Source organism: Halictus rubicundus, chromosome 10 (genome assembly GCF_050948215.1).
Source record: "Halictus rubicundus isolate RS-2024b chromosome 10, iyHalRubi1_principal, whole genome shotgun sequence".
Taxonomy (NCBI): domain Eukaryota; kingdom Metazoa; phylum Arthropoda; class Insecta; order Hymenoptera; family Halictidae; genus Halictus; species Halictus rubicundus.
In genome coordinates, this window is record NC_135158.1 from 4,406,340 (window position 1) to 4,419,304 (window position 12,965).

General features: G+C 45.9%; 1 protein-coding gene across 1 annotated transcript in view; it reads right to left on the minus strand.

Annotated features, from left to right (window-relative positions):
• Octalpha2r (alpha2-adrenergic-like octopamine receptor) overlaps positions 1-12,965 on the minus strand; it is a 139,918-nt gene that overhangs the window by 80,091 nt on the left and 46,862 nt on the right. The gene's annotated exons all lie outside the window — the stretch shown is intronic.

The following is a 12,965-nucleotide window of genomic DNA, read 5'->3' on the forward strand; positions in this document are numbered from 1 at the left end:
AGCACTATAATTCTGACGCCTTGACACGTACATGTATGTACACGTAGCAGTCGACTCGCTTAGTTCTTGTACTATTTATAGAAATACAGCAGAACTGCTGACTATAGTGGATCATCTGAGCGGTAGAACGTGATGACACGTGTCTAGCGATCGACAGAAATCCACAGTTATTTTAGAATATCGAGTTACACTTTACGCGCTGCAAACCTATTGACTTTTTATTCACCGTTTTGTATTTGTCAGAAGGGCTTAAAAAAATTTTGTTCCAAATACAATCTTAAAGGAAGTTTTTATCTTCTTTTCATTACTCAAATTAATTTCTCGATTGACGATTGAAATCACAATAGCACAATGTTTGATCGAGAATCTACAAAATTGGAAGATAATTAAACAACCGGTAAAATGTTAAAAATCGTCGACTAAATTTTCTCTCCAAAATGAAATTAGTTCCTTAACGTCGTCCAACTTCCAACTACACTTTAATTTGTTAAACCAATTTAAACACTGACTCGCACAACAGTGAAGCAACAAATTTCCACTGAATTAGTCGCCGAACAAAGTTTAAACTCAATGAAGAAGTCAAATCGATGCAGCCGAAGGTAGAAAGCGGCGGAAAAAAAACTGCAAAGCACAGTAGGAGAGAAACAACGAGGTAACACACGGCCGCAGAAAACGAAGTAAACTCGCTGGAACCCGTAGTAATCGCGGGCCGAGACCTAACTCAGCATACGGTGCACTCATCGCCGAAAATTCCCTGCAAGCAAGCAAGCAAGCAACCAACCAACCAACCAACCAACCAGGCAGGCAGGCAGGCAGGCAGGCAGGCAAGCAAGCAAGCAAGCAAGCACCTGCGGTCATTACCCCGCTTGATCCCTGTAAATATTTGCTCCGGCGAATTCGCAGGCACTCGCGCGCACTTTTCACCAGCCGCCGGTCTGATCCGTGACGTACCGAAACCACTTTTCACCGGCAGCCGTGCTACATCTTCCTCGTCGCCCCCCGTGCGCCTCTTCAGGGCCCCCGCCGGTTACGCCCGTTATCACGGCTATTCCCGTCGTAAAATCGCGCGCGATGCACGATGTATTCATGGCCGCGGCGAGCGAATATTAAATCGTCCGTCTGTTACGAACGGCGCGAGGGTAACGATGCTGCGGCTGAAGCCGCGAGAGCCCAGCTCGCCTCGCGCGCTTTATCGCTCTGCCGGGAATTGTTTTAACGTTATCGCGTACGGTAACTCGAGAGGATACAGTCGGCGGGGCCGCCCGGGGAAAAAAATTAGGCCGTGGTTACGCTCGGTATCGCGGCCGCGATATCGATAACTGACGGCAGCGTCCCCGTTTGCCCGCGAGAGTTGCGAGAATCGTGAGAATTCGATGCTGAAATTGTAATGAATATGATTTGCTGGCTCAAAGAATCGATTTCTATGGGAAAATCATAGCTAGGTATACTGACGATATTCTCTAAGACCTATGAAAATATCTTTGAGACGCTGGACTTGAGCTATATGTGATCATACGTGGTTATAAATCGTGATGGGATGGTTAGGAGTGATCATACGTGGTCGCAGATGGTTATCGATGGTGACAGAGGAACTTAGGGAAATCATGAATAGTCGTGGTTGTTGGTAGACTGTCACACATGATTCTACATGGTCATAGATGATCACAGGTGGTCACAAACGGTCATAGAGTGGCAATATGTGATCATAGATGCTCTCAAGTGGTAATAGATGGTCATGCACCACCGTGGATAATCAGGGATGATCGTAGAAAATTCATGGATGGTCATAGACGATCATACGCGCCATGAGTGGTCGTGGGTGGTCGTAGATGCTGATCCGGAATAAATGGATAAAATCCAGGCATTTTATGCACAAAAAGAAAGTATGTACATTATGCACAGTAGGTAATAGAGTACATTCCAATCCGTTCAAGCAACAACAAGGGCCCTCAAAGCCCTTCTTCTGAAGAACAGAGAGAGCCACTTGCCCCCGGAAGCTTGTTAATCCTTTTTAATGCGACTCACCCAGGACACCAGTACGATCGACAACTGGAAGACCACTTCGAGTTCAGGTTTTCCACTTGGCCGTCGCCGCTCGTGCCCGAATTTCAAATGTCCCGCTCCACCCTCTCTCTCTCTCTCTCTCTCTCTCTTTCTCTCTCTCTCTCTCTCTCTCTCTCTCTCTCTCTCTCTCCAGAGTCGAATCCTCGTGGCGAGGAGGAGACCAGGCTTGCACGAATCGAAAGTAAATTAGAGCCGGCTGGCGAGCAGCAATTCAATTAGGCCCACTCGCGGCGCAGGCCGCGCACACCGGCTCGAGTTTCGCCTCGTCGAGGCTGCAAATTAACGAGACACGTTGATCTACGGCCTCGCTATCCATAATTCCGGCAAACAGTGGCTCCCAGGCCGGGCCCTGTTCGTTCCAGCTAACTCGTTCAGGCCACTCTTGTTAGCCCGACTACTTACCGTGTCGAGGCTTCGACATCGAGCCCCGGTAAGTGTTCGGTCGGATAAGAGGCTCCCCCGTCGAGACCGAACCACCGGAGAGATTTCTTCGAATGAACGAGACTTTGGAACACGAGCCAGACCCCGGAAACGACGTCGACCAGCAACAATGAATACCCCCGTCGTTCTACGATCGCCGGATTACGATCGTTTCCTTCCTCGACGAGGATCGCGAGCTTATTCGCCGCAGACCGCCGAGTATCAATCTTCCAAGATCACTTTTATTTCTATCCTATCGGCCACTTATTGGTCGTTCTCTATTCCCTCTACCCGCGGTGCCAGTCGATTGGAAAACGCACCGGAATCCTCGACGATAAATCTTCGCCGCGATTAGATCGAAACAATTGCGGTCCCGTCGTTATTGTTCGACTGTGCCCGCTGTGATTCACTGACTTGCTTGTTAATAGGCTGGGGTAATTCAGCGCATTCGTTTACAGTTCTTCAGACACAGTATCGTATAGTGGTTTAACCTTTTAACTGCGGATAACGATTCTTGAATGTTTGTAATTGAAATGTTACATTTCTAAAGTGGTGAAAAAAGTCTGGTAGAATTGTTAACTCTTATGTCAGTGCCCAAAATAATCTAGGACTTTGAACAATCTCCTATTTATAATTTTCCAAGAATTTTGCTAATTGCCCACAGGTGCATAACAAAAATTGTTTAAATCACATCGTTGACGTGAGGATCAAACAGAACAGCAATGGAAATAAATATCTAGGGAATACGAGTTTGGGAAAACCACTTCGCAGAGATCTACAGATGGACAAATATTCACGGTCCACTCGTAACGCATCGATTTCCTCGTTAGGCCCGATATAAACACCTGTTGACCGAAATAAATCGTCGGAAGATGGAAATCTGGGTCAAAGCGAACCCAGTCACCGCCCGTCCCGTTTCAATGGAATTGCACGGTGCCATACATTTCTCTCTCGGACCGGCGAACACCTCGAAACGAACGCGAACACCATAATCACCGCGCAGCTGGATCCCCGGATTCCGGCAAGCCCGGAAATGATGGAATTGTGGCGACGACGGTGCCCCGCCGAAACTATACGCTCGGGCGACTCAACGTGGAAAAAAGCTCCGGGTCCGACACGGTCAGTTTTTTACTCGCGGATCGAGGGAATTTTAACGCGACTCGGATTCCGCGAGCTGCGTGAAATCCCCAAATGGAAAAAAAATCGTAATCCGGGTACGCGTAGTTCTTGACGAACGAGCTCAAATTAATTGTTCGCGCACACGTCCACCGTGAAGCACGTTTCCACACGATTTGATACTTATTAACCCTTCATAATCGAATTATTAATATCGAAATAAAAAGTACAGAGTGCACACAACGTTCGTGGAGAATATCAAATGATTTTGCATGTGTTCGTTGATCCCGAAACCATTAATGGGATAAAAAACCTGTTGAGGTGGTCATACATGGACATAAATCACATTTACGTGGTGTATGTGGTCATATCTGATCATGAATGGTTATAGATAATCATAGATGGTCATGGATGGTTACACTCACAGATGGTTCTCGTTGATTCTCGAAGGTCATAGACGGTTGCAAAAGGTCATGCATGGTCATAGACCACGATTGATCATACGTGACCAACTAGAATGTTCCTATTGCGATACATGGTTCCATCCCAGGTAAAATCTATTCCTTCGGTTTAGACTCTCAGCAAAGCAATATAGTTTGGAGATCCCAATGTTAGCAGAGCCGGACGCGGGCAGCGTCTGAGAGTTAAAGAAGCAGTTCACCATGCGAATGAAGACAGCGCTAAGTGGCGTTCTGTCGACGTATCAGCGGAACCGCAACGACGGTTCGTTTACTACTACCGCAGAACTCTGAACTCCAAATGGGATATTAATGTCCAGCGGCGACTCCGGCCTGCCCGGGGCCATCTCCGACGGAACAACCGGCTGTTTACGAGCAACGCGTTACCCGACAGCGGTTTCCAACGGTTAGGCGGGTAGCTGCTGCATGGTAACCGGCTCCAAGTCCGAGGTGCTCTGCGGTCTGGCGAGTCCGATCGAAATTCACGTCGCAGACTTACCGATCGCCATTGGTCAGCTGATACCGGCGGACCTCTCCCCTGCCCACCTCCTTGCGGTCACAGATTGCTCGCTCAACTTTCTCATGGACGACGTCGCACGCCTCTGCAAAGTGTTGTCCATTAGACCATCCCCGAGCCGAGTGCCGCACTTGTCGATACTAATTGCGAATAACTGGAGGATAATGTTCTCGGGGACTGAGACCACATGTCTCGATCGCCGCTCGGAGATTTCGAACCTCCGAGGACTAACCATGCACAGCTTAGCCTAGCAAGGGTTGATTATTAAAAGACAATATTGATAGTGTGTGCTTACACGTTGTCAGATCTCTGACGAAGCCGATTACCAATGTTAGAAGATCAACGTTCTTCTACGTACTAGGGAATGAACTATAAAATACAATATAAAAATAATTCTACAGGAACATTGCATGGTGCCCATAGAAAAATTTAATTAAACTCTAACATGCTCTTTTTAGTGATGGTACCTGAAGAAATTATTGCATCATGTTACTGGACGTGATTTCTTGTCGTCTGACTAATACGATTTTGTACTACTTATTTATTCTAGTTTCATTAAACGCAGGACACCAGTGCAATGTTTTGCTTTTTCTACAGGTTATTGTATCTTAGTTTACGTGACGTTATTGATAAAGATTGGTATGGTAGCGCGAATAGACACCTGAACCGATTATCACAGAGCGATCCACACAAACAGTCTCGCACTTCAGTTCGAGCTCGTTAAATCTCGCGGCAAATGAAGTTTTTGGGGACTAATGCGTCCTAATTGTCAGGTCTCGGTACAAAGATGCCCACGGTTAAACTCGACGACCAAAACGCCGGTGTAACACCCTAAATTCCGTCGACATTGGCATTGTGTACACCCGTGTGTGCTCGAGCCCACGCGCGCGCGCTCGCTCGTATATTTGCGGGTCCGTGTTGCAGCCTCAGCGGAAGCTGTCGGTTGATATAGAGCAGTGTGTGTACTCAACTCTCCAAAGAGGATACTACGAAATTCTCTTTCGAAGACCATGCTCGACTGCCTCGGTTTATCCGGACAGTTTACGGTAATACGGGGAGGGTCCTACGCTCGTTGAATGCACAGGAAGACGGGGCAAGAAACGCGCGGGAGGAGTGCTCGGTGGATAATTCATAAGCATCCGCTTCCTATTTGATGAATCGCTTCCTTTCGCGGGGATTATGAAACGCGGCCCGACATTGATCATCCACGCTTTCCATGCTGATTCCCCGCACCTCAACCCCCACCGCCGCTGAATAATTATCGACGCCGAATTATTTATTCGGTGACTTCGGCGAACTTCGATTTTCATTTCGATGCAAAAGAGCCCACTGCCTTTGACCTTGCTGCTCCCACAGTCTGCCGCCGGGTCCTCGAGGCAAAAATTACCAACAGTCTCTAATTGCCTCTGAACTTCCATGCGGATGTTTTGGTAATTAAGAATTAATAAGAGACTCCTCCTTTTTGTGGCGGATCCGATAAAACGAGGAAAAATGTATGGTCTTAAGGGACTCGTATTTCTAAAAATAGACTCTCGCATTTTTAGACGATTTCTGCATTCTTACGAATTTTTACTCGGGAGCATTAATTATCAGACTAATATTTTTGATACGAGATAGTAGAGGTTTCAGGAGAAGCATTTATCCAGGAATTATTTTAAGGTGTTATTTCAACCAACATATCAATAGTAAAAGACTTATTTTATTTTTTATTCTAAATTTAACTGTAGTTTCTTTTAACAGACCAAAAATTTGTAGAAGGAAGTGACGAATAGTCCAATCCTGTTCCAGTGAAGTTTGAAGTATTAATTTTAAAGTCGATAGGACACCATGGGCGGAACAAAATACAACATTTGCTTCTGCGTGTAAACAGAGTATTTTTGAAGCACTCTCCGTCGTGTGGCAAGCGACGGAACACGTTTAAAGAGCGACGTTCTAGAAGGCAGGGGCAGCAACCCCTTTTCGTCGTATAGATACCGATGTCGCACGCCGAGAAAATGCAGGGAGACGCTCCGACGAACCGAATGTGGCTGCCACTCTCATCGATTTTTCTGTCCGTTCACCAATAACGCGGCCTCCACCATCGCAGTCAGGAATCCGGCAAGTAAAATCCACCATCTACCCTTTCTCTGCATCCCCGAACCCCGTTTCTCGACGAATTGCCATCTCTCGTTCCCTGATGCTTTTTCTTTTAACGTTTGTCTTACAGTTACGGAATTTATTGAGTATATTATCTGAAATATGGAACTAGAGAACCCTCGAAATGATTTTGTTGAGAACCATTCAGATTTATCAATGGATACAGAAATAATATTCTTACTGTGAATAGTTTTTAAAACAATCAGAAAGATCCTGAAAATCTCTATTCTGCTCTCGTCTGACTAATTTGTATCACTACCACTTCTCATCTCCACTAAACTTCGTGACAATCTATCAACACGATATTAATAACTTTTCACCGATCTCATGGATCTCTATCGGACAATAGTCTCTCTAGACGATTGAAGAACGTTGGAGAAGGTTCACAGAGGTGCGCCAATAAATGACTTATGAAATAATTCTGTTTCCTTTGTGGCCGGGCATTGTGCACGAAATGGGGATAGAATCGCGTCGGGATTGTCATTCCCGTCGCTTTAATTCCCCTCGACGGGTAATCCCCCTCTTTGTTATTGCGTGCCAGTGCAAAAGCGAAACGGCCCGATGACGAACGACTTAATTAGCCCGCGGTATTTTCGTTCGGCTGCGTTCTGCAGTGGACCTCTAGCGATCGTTCCCAGCTCCGCATTATCGTAGATCGCGGTAGCGAAACGATTTAACCCGCCGGCAAATCTGTTTCGGTGCTTGACACACATCGTTCTACCCACTTTTCCAGGTCCCTCCTCTCCGTCTGCCTGCAACGCCCGCCTCGTTTTTTTCCTCAGTCGATGTTCATTGTGCCACGCAAATGGTGTGTGAACGCCGAGTTCGACTTAAGTGCCGGCGGGAAAAGCGTTGCGCCGAGTGCCGGCCATTATCCTTTTCACGTTGTGTGTGTGTGTGTGTGTATCGCAAGCGATTTCCAACCTCTAAGGATTATAATTCGAAGAGAAATTTGTTCATCGAAAAACGCAATCATGGTGACAGCAGTAGCCATTGGTCCTCAGGTTTGCAGCATTTTTGTTCTGGAGTCACATTTCTTTAAAGGTTTTCTTTAAAGGACTATATATTGTTTTATTATTGTTACTTGCAGCTCTACTTAGCTTTAAGATCAGCAGAACCATTAAATCCATTAGTTTTCAGTAGAGAAAAGAAAGAATTCTCGAGCCTCCGAATGAATGTTCAAATAACGCTCTAAATAGTATCTTCCCCTTAAAAATAATATTTTTACATATCAACCCGATCTATTTGCTATATGCACACAATTAAATAGCAAACATAATGGACGCCGAAAAGGGAAAAATTCGAGGAAGCTCCAACGTTATAGTAAATAGTCTTCATCAGAGCAGCAACTTTCCACAGGAACAATATGCATTCGACTGCACCGAATCGGCTCAAGAAAGCCGCGGGCGTCATTCATTTCTGCCGCTAATTATTTCCCGGCGAAAATCGAGCGGTCGCTTCCCACTCCGGATTTCCCCCTTCTTTAATCTCAATAATAGAAAACCGTTGTTGCTTTCAGTCTTCCTCACCCCAGTTTCAACCACCGGCTCCCCGATCGAACGTTGTAGTTCGCCGTCGCCGGTCTTCCACTTCAACGAACTGACGCGGGACGCACACATTCATCCCACTATCCATCTCTCTCTCTCTCTCTCTCTCTCTCTCTCTCTCTCTCTCTCTCTCTCCCGAACACAGTCGAGCCTAAACGAGAGACAGAGAGGACGAGAATGCCGCCTATTTCGTTTCGAGTAGAACGCACACAAATCATTCGCGGCCACGGACTGAATTACTGTTCCGGCGAGAAAGAAAAGAAAAAAGGACGAACTCCGCGGATTATGGATCCACCCTTCTCTAAGGGGTGGATAGAGAGAGAGGGTTGAAACTGCTCGCGTTAAGAAAATTCTCGATAAAAAGAAATATTAATAAAAAACTGGGAGAGAAAAAAGAGGATCCGACGGTTTTTGCGACCTCTCTCCCTTCCCACCCTCTACACCTGTCTCTCTCTTACCCTCTCGCGTCGATATCGATTCCCTCTTTCGGCACAGCCTAGTTCCAGATTCCTCGGTCGCCTTGCATCCGACAAATTCTCCAGTTTTTTCTCCGTCTCTTTCTATTCTCTTTCTCTCACTCTCTATCTTGCACCCTCCACCCTTTCATCCACCGGACCTTCCTTTCGCCGTAAATGTCGAGGGAAACACAGGAATTGAGGATGCTCGATTCTCAGCGACTGTGTGTGCGTCGTGACAAGTTAATATCGCCGGCAACGCTCGGATAATGTATCGAACATGGTGCCGATGATCGATCGACCGCCTGCTAACGAAATTCTTGAGCCGAGTGTCCCTTCGGAAGAGGGATCGTTCCGTCGGAGACAAGAAAATGGCGCGTGGGTGGCTGGAATTGTCGCGAACACTCGCAATCGGCCGGTTTAGGTGAAATTGATGTCGAGAGGCTGTCTCGAGTTTTCTGATTTCGTTAATGGTGCTGAAAAATGTCGTCTTATGGGATAATAGGCTAGACTTATCCTGGATCAAATAACTAAGCTGGGGAATTGAGGAAATTTAATCGGGTTCGGTTTTTCGAAAATTTCTCACTAGAAAACCACAGCATAAAGTCACAAACGTAACGAGTATCGTTAGACCTGTGGATCTGTATGCAATATAATAATTTGTCTGCATCTGTTGCAAGCGATGGAGTCACTTAAGAATGCTTTTCTTCCTTTCATGATTTGAGTAAGTCGAAAGTATTGTACCCAGACTCTCCAATTCTTTTAGTCCTTCTAATGTTTTCCGTTATAGTTTTTCTTTTTTCTCATGAATACATAAAATCCGACCACAACTCTCACATTGCATCATTATTTTCGAAGCCAATCAATACAACCCCAAATTGAGTCGAACCATTGAATTGCCAGAATGTCATACTTTATTTGACACATTCATTCACCTGCCTCTCATCACTAACTATCACATCCTAACACAACTCCGAAACAAATCATCTGAAGAAGACTCCAGTGTCGTTCGCGAGCCACGTTCACCTTGAATGCATGAAACATGTCCCTCCACTTCGAGGTACAAATTGTCCCCTGCTGAAATATACTATTTCCCCAGTGTGGGTCACAAACGACCGGACTCCGTCCAGAACTCATCACCGGTGACAAATGGAAAAGAAGAAGTTTCTCGGACGGCAAAATATGTTGTGTCGTAGGAAAAAGCAACTTTCCCACGGACAGGCTTCTTCTCGATCCGATGGGGTTGCCGCTTATCATTTTTATTACCGTTCTAAACACACGATTCGACTTATCGACCGACTGGAGCTCCACGGGCACGAAACAACGGGCCCACGATACAGATCGACCGATCAGCTAAAGGCGGCGCAGCCCACAGAAAATACTTCATTTCGCGGATTGTACGCTTCCGTTCTTTCCGCTCGGCTACACGCACCGAGAGACCACCTTTCAGCGGTTATGGAAGCGGACTGTTCGCTGAAATTAACTTCCACGGAACTTTTCGTTTTCGTCGTGATTGCATTTCGCCTCGGAGAAAGTTAACGAGACCACGATTCTTTCCTGAAGAACGAGATCATTGTGTTTAGAACGACGTGCGACTATTCAACCCAACTTCCAGATGCTTCTGTTCTGTTCAACGTGTGCTTCGAAAGCTGCAACATTCGTCCTGTCATTTGTTCCGATTTATTCCATGCAGAAGTAGAATGTAAATCGTTTCTTTTGTTGTGATTATCGCTGTATTTCATTTCAGTATAAATGCATGCAATTCGCAGTACAGTAAACACCATTTGCAATTTAGTACTGTGAATTATTACAACAGGAGAATATCGATAGAAACTCGAGAAGCTTTAAGGCGACCGTCGGATAGAAGCGTGTTTGTACTACTGATTTTCAAAAGAATCGTTAAACAAACAATTTATGCTGAATTTACGATGAAGTCTGAGGATGTAGAAGTATTTTCACTGTTAACAATGTTTAGAATAGAAAATTGATAGGACTTTAATATAACAGCAATTATTAAATGAACAAACTAAAGTGTTTCACTGGTCTAACAAGTAACTGGATTTTTTATTGATCGTGAACTAAATGATTCAAAGTGGGTCATTCCGAACAGTCCACTACTTACAGTCTAAAAACCACGGATTTCCATAGAGATTGAAATTTAACATTTCAGTAATAGTGACACAAATAATCCAAAGTGATTGTGACCTGCTCGGAAGTTCTGGTGTTAAAATCAATGATTTCCATAGAGATTGAAATTTAATATTTCAGCAATTCCGGACTGGATAATCCCGAAGTGAATCGTTTCGACCATCTGAAAAGAGTTCCGGTGTTAAAATCATGGATTTCCATAGGGATGAAAATTTCAGAGAATTTTAATATTCCAGCGTTAGCGAAATAAATAATTCCCATACTTCAAACGGGATTGATCATGTCAGTGTTAAAATCATGAATTGAGATTGAAGTTTAATATTTCAGCAACTGTGTGCCGAATAATCCGTACGTCGATCGTTTCGATCGGGTTGCAAGTATCGATGCTCCAAATGTTTGATTCGCGTGGAGGCATAGGTTTTCTAGGATTTTAGTGGTTCAGCGCGGAGCTGGGAATTAATTTAAAAATTATTAACTATCAGAGAAAATTGTGCTCGTTAACGGTGAAAGCAGTTCGACGGCAGGCTGGCTCGGTAATCCAAGGAGCGCCTCGGGGTAATTTCGTTGCGCTTCCTCTGCGTCGAGTGTCCCGCGGGATCGTATCGCGTTACGTCGCTCGTCTAATCAGCGTTGCTCTCGTTCCACCGGATTTTTTTCAGGTCGGTAGGGAAAACTTCAAACGGCACTCTGCGGCCGCTGGTTCTGCGTTTCAGAATCCACATCTCGAACAACGGGCACGAACTCGGAACTCGAGCTCGAATGGTCAACAGAATAGGTGTTTCCATAGTGAAAGGCGCGGTGAAAGGCCCGAAGAGTTTCGTGGTATACTGTACACTCGGCAGAAAGACACTTCCACGTGTGGACAGTGTGTTTGAGCGATGGCTACAAAGGAACGGTTACAGGGGTTTACCAGATCCGCCACTTAAAACGGACCATTTTTCTTTTAATTCCTCTCCTGCCGACGAATGTACCCTCACAAAGAACTGCAATCCCTCTTTCGGGCCTCGACGAACCGCCGAAAAAACTGAGCCAGAAGAAGGGATTCACTGTTCGCCGATGGTCAGAGCGTCCCGTTGTTCCACAAAGTTCCCAGCTTTTGTTGACTCTTCGCGACAATGCCGGCGACGGGATACGGGTGGGTCCTCTGAGACCCATTACACGCCGCTCGGCCATTAAGATAATTAGTTTGTGCTTGTTATTGCTGATTTTAAGGTTATCCTCGTGTGACGCTCACCGGAGTAGAGACAACGGATTTTTCAACGTTGTGCGAGACACTCGAATCTCATGGTATTAAATTGTTTAATAGAAATATTTGCAAGTTTTCGGACACGACGTAGAGGCTTTAAAAATCGCGCCACAGCTAAGGGACTATCGAGTAATTGGGTATTCTAGGCACCACGTGGCGTCGCTTAATGAAGGATGGACCCTCCCCAGGCCCGTGTGAGGGTACTTTCGGGCCCCGGTCACGCGACTGATCGTAAACAATTTAGGGAACGACGGGTCATCCGTATCGGATCGAGAATTGTCCGTCGTGGGTGGCGAGTGACGCCGGGACATGCATAAACAGCGGCGACCTGACGGTAGGCCAGCCACGAACCATCTGCCAATACGAAATGTATGTGAGGATGTATGACAAACAGCCTGGAGCCCCGAGCTTTGCTATTGACCGGGTTGTATTAACGAAAACCGGGATAAAGAGGGACGGTCGGGGTCTAAAGGTGGGGGAGGAACATCGATCTGCAGAGCCGAGCTTTTCGTCCTTCCAACCCTCCCCTTGGTTCGCGCCCAACCCCCAATACCGTCCGGCGTTTTCCTTTCACGCAATATCGTTTTTCTATGGCGTCACTTTTTCCGATTTCGCCTTCTACCCGGAATATATCTCTGTATAATATAGCTCCGTGCATAGCGACCGGTGGCAATTCGCTTTTATAGCCAGGGTTGAGTCAAAGAATTGCTGATATTGCTAATTTTGACTTATTGCGAAGAGATTGCAACTGTTCGTTCACCGGACAAGCTGTTTTCGTCGTACATTAATCGGATAAGTAGCGTTACTTGGTCGGTGTTCGGAAGCATCTGTAGTAGAAGTGGTATGGCTCGTTCACTA